This window comes from Phacochoerus africanus, chromosome 4, assembly GCF_016906955.1.
Source record: "Phacochoerus africanus isolate WHEZ1 chromosome 4, ROS_Pafr_v1, whole genome shotgun sequence".
In the NCBI taxonomy this organism is placed as follows: domain Eukaryota; kingdom Metazoa; phylum Chordata; class Mammalia; order Artiodactyla; family Suidae; genus Phacochoerus; species Phacochoerus africanus.
The window spans coordinates 57,063,620-57,069,866 of record NC_062547.1 but is presented as its reverse complement, the minus strand read 5'-3'; the positions used below and the strand labels follow the sequence as shown (position 1 = coordinate 57,069,866).

Sequence of the window (6,247 nt, the reverse complement as noted above, 5' to 3'; positions counted from 1 at the left end):
TATTAAACTCAAGAGGTAGACTTAGGTAAGTAATTTGGTGTCTAATTACATCAACATGTATAAAACGACACACAACTACAAATGGGAAAAATGATTTCACAAATAATAGAAACAGCATGACATTTTCAAAAGAAGTGAAATGGAATAAATTGTTGGCTATAAAACAACAGGTTTTGAGAATACCTTCCTAGGTTAGAATTTGAGGTGAGGTAAAATTTAACACTATTAACTCCAAAGGAAGATTAACAAAGTATTCAGGTATGGTCATACAAAAAATGTAAAGATCACAAAAAAAAAAAAAAAGGGAAACAGGTAAACAAAAACGACATATGAGAAACATTGAAGGGATTAGTAAAGTAAGAACTGAAATGTCAGGGCCAGTTCTCCCATTGCATGCTCCAAGATTGAGAACTTAGCGGCTGTGTCCCTAGGAAGGTCCAGCGCAGTACTACCTAGTGCACGCAAGAACTGTTCTGCTGGCTGCAAGCCTCAGCTAGCAGGTGCCTACTGTCCTCCCCTCTGTGCGTGCTTTCAGAAAATTCATATGCTGAGCTGACTGAACCCTTATCTTCTTCCATCTGTGCCTTTTCAATATTTGGAGGATGGAGCTGTCGGTCAAATACTTTCTTCACAATACCAAGAAATAGACATTTAACAACCATGAGGATTATGGCAAACCAAGCAGAACCACTTGATAGGAGCTCAATAAATACAAAATACATATTTTGGGAGCCCAAAAATGGTCATAGAATCCCTCCATAAAACAATGAAAATATAAAATAGAATAAAATAGATCCCTAGGTAACAAGGTGATTGATCCAGGTCCAAAAATGAGTTTCCAAAGCCATTTTCACTGTGACTGTCATAACCATGACTGTGAAGGCTAAGGTGCCAAATGTCAAGTTTACAAACATTTGGCCATTTCCAAGCAGAGATGTATCTTTCCCTATTAGAAAATAGGATCCAAAAAAGAAAATAAAAGCATGACTGAGACCTAAGATGGTCTAATAAAGAAATGTTTTCATACTCAGTTGACGGTTTTTACTGATGTCTCGATAGAGGGTGGGCTTGTTCTGTAATACATGAGGGTCTATATGCTGTTCCAAAAGACTATATACCAGAATAGATAAGAATGTAAAATAAATATTTTATAAAGTCAGGTACACACTGTCATATAGTGTTTGTTGAGAAAACAAACAGTAGAACTGATATAAAAATTGGGGTGTAATAAAGCACACATTCTTATAAAAAAATACTGTACAAGGGTAGCTATTCTAATATAATAAAAATGACCATGAACAAAAAGCAATTTGGGGAATTTAAATCTAGCTATTGCATAGTCACTGTTCCTTGCAGTTTGTCTTCCTTCTTTCCCCATGATCCCTATGCCAACATGTGCTTCTTGTATCATGCTGACATCATTAGCACCATCACAAACAGCCAATGTTATAGGCTTCTCACGTGAGATTTTTATCAGTCTTATTACCTTTACTTTCTGCAGTGGTGCCATACGACAGCATAATATAGCTGAACAATTTCTACAAACTTCCATAAATAGTTTTTCATGCTCTCTGAGTGCAAGAGACAGACTGGTCCCATCCACCACCAGGCTATGCTGAATCACATGATCCTCTGTAATCCTTCTGGCAAGCTGCCTCAATTTTTCAGCACATTCATGTCTGATTTCTGGTTTATAAGTTCCATAATGTTCATTGTACTGTGAAAATGTCCACATGATAAACTCACACTTAACAGCTGTTTCATGTTTATCTCCTGTAAGTACCCATACTTTGATACCAGCCATTCTCAATGCTTCAATAGTTTCTCGAAGTTTATCACGTAGTTTGTCTCCTACTGCTGTAGCTCCCAGTAATATCAGGTCTTTCTCTATGAACTGGAAGACATCTGCCAATTTCTCTTCCTGTTGCTGCAAGGCAGTCCTGGCTTCAAATAGGCATCAATCTATTTCTTTATACTCTTTAGATGTAAACTGTCTATAGGCCATACATGGAGTTCTTAGCCCTTTCAAAGCAAATTCATCTACATGAATTCTGGTTTTTTCTATTTCTCCACCTATACATTGAGGGAGAATTGATGATTCAGCTCCTTTAGCAAATAACAGATTCTCACCTGAAGGTGCCTGAACAATTACACTCATTCTTCTGCGATGTGAATCAAATTCCAGAATATGAAACAGTTTGTACCGTTCCAGTTTTCCAAGTGTTTTAACTTCCATAGTTTCTTCAGAATTGCCGATAAATACAATGCCAAATCTTGTAGCAGCTTCCACTAGAGCCTTTTCATCTGGTGAAGATGTATAGTACTCCAACTGGGAGGAAGCAAAGTTGGATTGCCAGGGACCATCACCAGTGCTGTCAGTCTGAACACTGCTAATTTGCACAGTGTGACAGAGACTCTCTGCTTTAAAGAAGAGATCATGTTCTTTAATCAGTTCAATTTCATTTTCAGGACTGGTTCTAAAAGAGGAACTGGTTGCACGATGGGATATACTACTAAAATAAGATGAGTTTCCTTCTGAAGAGTCCATTGTTGGTCCTTCAGATACAAGTCTACCATTGATTTCTTGGTATTTTACACCATTAATTGAACATTGACAAAATTGCATCTCATTTTCCGTCAGTGTACCAGTTTTATCTGTAAACACATATTCCACCTGTCCAAGTTCTTCATTCAAATCAGCAGTATTGACATGAAATTTCTGATCTGATTCTTCATGATAGAGATAAAGATCCCAGCCAATAACAAATGATCCAAGAAATTTCTGCATTTTGACTGTCACATATAATGAAATTGGAATGATGAAATTGTAGAGTACCAAAAAAGCAAGGAGGTCTGAAATAAATTTCAGGATCTTACTACTATTTTTTTGATGTTCTGTTTTTTGATTATACCAACAAGGTTCATCCCATTTTTCTTCAGCTTGCATGTATATTTCAAGATAGCACTGATGATGGCTTCGGAAATAAGGATTATTAGATAAAGTATCAAAAATGTATTCATTGACTTCTATTGCAGACCGTTTCTGTGATTTACTTTTTTAATTTAATGCCGTCTTGGTTTCCATTCCAGTATATACAGCAACACAGAAAAATCTCTTTTGTGTTTTTTAATCTGGCTTCACGAAGCAAGAGACTCTCTGGCCCCAGAGGTCTTACAATTTCCTCCATTTGTTGAGTTATTATCATTCGTCCCACGAATCTGAACATGTCTGCTTCTGGTTGCTGACATTCTATCACAGATACAAGAGTGTCCAAATTGGCAACTGTTTGTAATACCGCTGTTTCTGGAACTGCCACATGTGTCTTCAGGTTGTTTCTCCATCTAAACTAGCAGTTGTAATGTAATGAGAACCGTCAAGTCGATCTGAGAATAGAAGCACCAAATCTGCAGGGAAAACTTCATCTTTGGCTACTCGAACAATATCAACCATCAAAATGTTTCTTGATCTAGTTTTCAAAAGGCTACCACTTCGAACAACATAAACAGGAGCTGTGTTTACTTCATTATCTGAAATATATCGTAACCAATCTTCATATCCCTGCTTTATGGCTGTTACTGTTATAACAAAGAACAATAGAAGCCCACTGGTAATTAGACTGGTAGGTGTATCAATCATAAGCTGAACCAAAAATATAATAAGAAAATAAAAGTTTGCCACTCTTCTGAATTGCTCAAACAAATTTTTTGGAACATAATTCCATACAATATACTTAGATGAAATAATCCGGTTATCTACAAATTTCTGAGGTGTGTAAAGACCATTCAGAGGAAACCTGTTGGCTATGTAAATACTTCTTGTGTCACTTTGATGTGGTGGGTCAAAACCCAGCTGCTGTCGAATCCAGCGCCACATGCCCCCGCCGTCGCCTTCCAGTCCCGCGGGATGCGGGGTCCGAGGTGCTGCAAGTGGAGGCCAATGAGCCAGAGAGGGAGGAGGAGAGCCCCTCTGGCTGAAGTTCCTCTTGACGCTACCGCCACCTCGCTCCCTGCGTCTGGGCCGCATCTTGCAGTGCTGGCCTCCGAGGTCCTACAGGCAGGGCCCCGGCGTCGCCCTGGCCCGGCGCAGCTGACCCTGCTGCCAAGCCGCAGCCACCTTCATTATTGACGGCTGCCACACCCCCATCCCGGGCCCGCCCCCCTGCATGATACTCACTTGATGCTGTTTTATGACAGCAGCATTTATTTAATCTGGAAAATTAAAGAGAGTTTGAATTTTAAAAGTCAATTTGTCTAAAGTAGTTCTGTTAGATAATGCAAGGAAGTCCATTTGCTAAGATATATATATATATGTATACATAGACGCATGCACACACACATATGCAATAAAAACAGACACATATCTACATACAATGCAGTAACTTCAGATGTAAGATGATGTAGTTTATAATTGGGAGGATATATAAATAGCCTTATTAAATCCTATACTAATTAGGATATAACTTCCTATTAAATAAGCGTTTATGATTATCTTTGTTTTTTCTCAACTGCACAATGTAATATATTATATTTGGGATATATTCTACCACTTTTCTGTAATATAGTCTACCACTTTTCTTATAAGTTAAAATACCTTATAACTTCTTCAGGGAGGGAAAAATCATGGATTATACAATATTGACAGGTTTATGCAGAAACATTAGTATTTTGGAATGCAAATATTAGGTTTTGAAAAAAATTAAATCCAATTTATGGCTAACATTTGTCTCAAACCCCATTAATGATAGAAATATTTATAAAATATTAAGGCACAAGCCTAAACTTTGAGTGTGCTGCAAATTGCAGTGTTGGATTAACTCCTTTAGAGAAAGGAAGTAAAGTCATAATACAATATTTCATATGTCCTTAGAAATAGCTTATGCATGTGAGACACCTTGAAGATTAAATTTCTTTAGCTTCGAATCTGCTTTTGATTTAGCTGGAATAACTTTTAACAGTTTGTCAATTTATTGTTTTGTTATTCTCATTCAATACTGTGTGAGAAAAAATGTTTTAACTATATTATATAACAGCAAAAGTAAATTATTTAGCATGTTTATGAGAAAATTAAATTTCAAATGGTGCTCATATTGTGAAAATCAATGTATATCCTTAAGTTTCCACACATTGAGCCAGGGGATGGAAGTGGATTGCAATGGTGATGGGGGGCAGGGATGATTTGCTGTGTCCAAATAGGAGAACTAGGCATTTATTGTTTGTTATATTTAATCATAGTTTACTTCACTTTTTCCATTAGGGCTTATAATAGTATCTACTACCGTGGGCAGTTCTTAAGAACTAAATTAGTTCATGAAGGTAAGCAACTCACAATGTTGCCTGGCACAAACAAGAACTCAATAGGTATTAGTTTTTCATTTCTTTTTTTTTTGTCTTTTGTCCTTTTAGGGCTGCACTCGCAGCAGGTGGAGGTTCCTAGACTAGAGGTCTAATCGGAGCTTTTGCTGCTGGCCTACGCCAGAGCCACAGCAACACCAGATCCAAGCCAAGTCTGTGACCTACACCAGAGCTCACGGCAATGCCAGATCCTTAACCCACTGAGCAAGGCCAGGGATCGAACCCGCAACCTCATAGTTCCTAGTGGGATTCACTTCCGTTGTGCCACTACAGGAACTCCCTGTAGTGGTTATTATAGTTATAGATATTATAATTATCTTTATTTTATTATCTTTGTATATATATTAACATGAATTCAGGAATGGAGGCATCTCCACTGCTTTATTCCAATGTGGACAAAAACCCTTTCACTATTTATTAACATCCAAGTGCTTATTAAATACTATTAAACACTCAAAATTAAGCAAACAGTCAATTATCACAACAGAGAATAAAGTAAAATCAGCTTTGTGATATAGTTTCTTTTCTGCCCACCTGCTCAGACCAACACAACCACAAAATGACTGATAAGGGTTGACTTCCTCCAAGCTAGAGGGCAGCTGACCTGTATTCAGCTCACCATTCCACACAGACACAGGACAAATAGCCTATTTTCCACCACATGGCAAACCGACTCCACATAGGTGTCTGAATCCAAATAGTGGACTTAGATTGAGTAGATCTCTTTATATCAGATTTACTCTTTTAATTCACACAAGGGAAAAAAGTAAGAGATTAACCTGTTATAAGTAATTAAATGTAAAAATATAGTTTTTAAGCAAATATGTCATGAACAAAATGGACTAGATGAATTAATATCAGACAGTTTTTCTTTAGGCATGTAATGACTATGTTA

General features: G+C 37.3%; 1 pseudogene; it reads right to left on the bottom strand.

The window, feature by feature from the left end:
- Positions 1 to 493: 493 nt before the first annotated feature.
- LOC125124205 (phospholipid-transporting ATPase IF-like) lies at positions 494 to 3,874 on the bottom strand (annotated as a pseudogene).
- Positions 3,875 to 6,247: the final 2,373 nt, after the last annotated feature.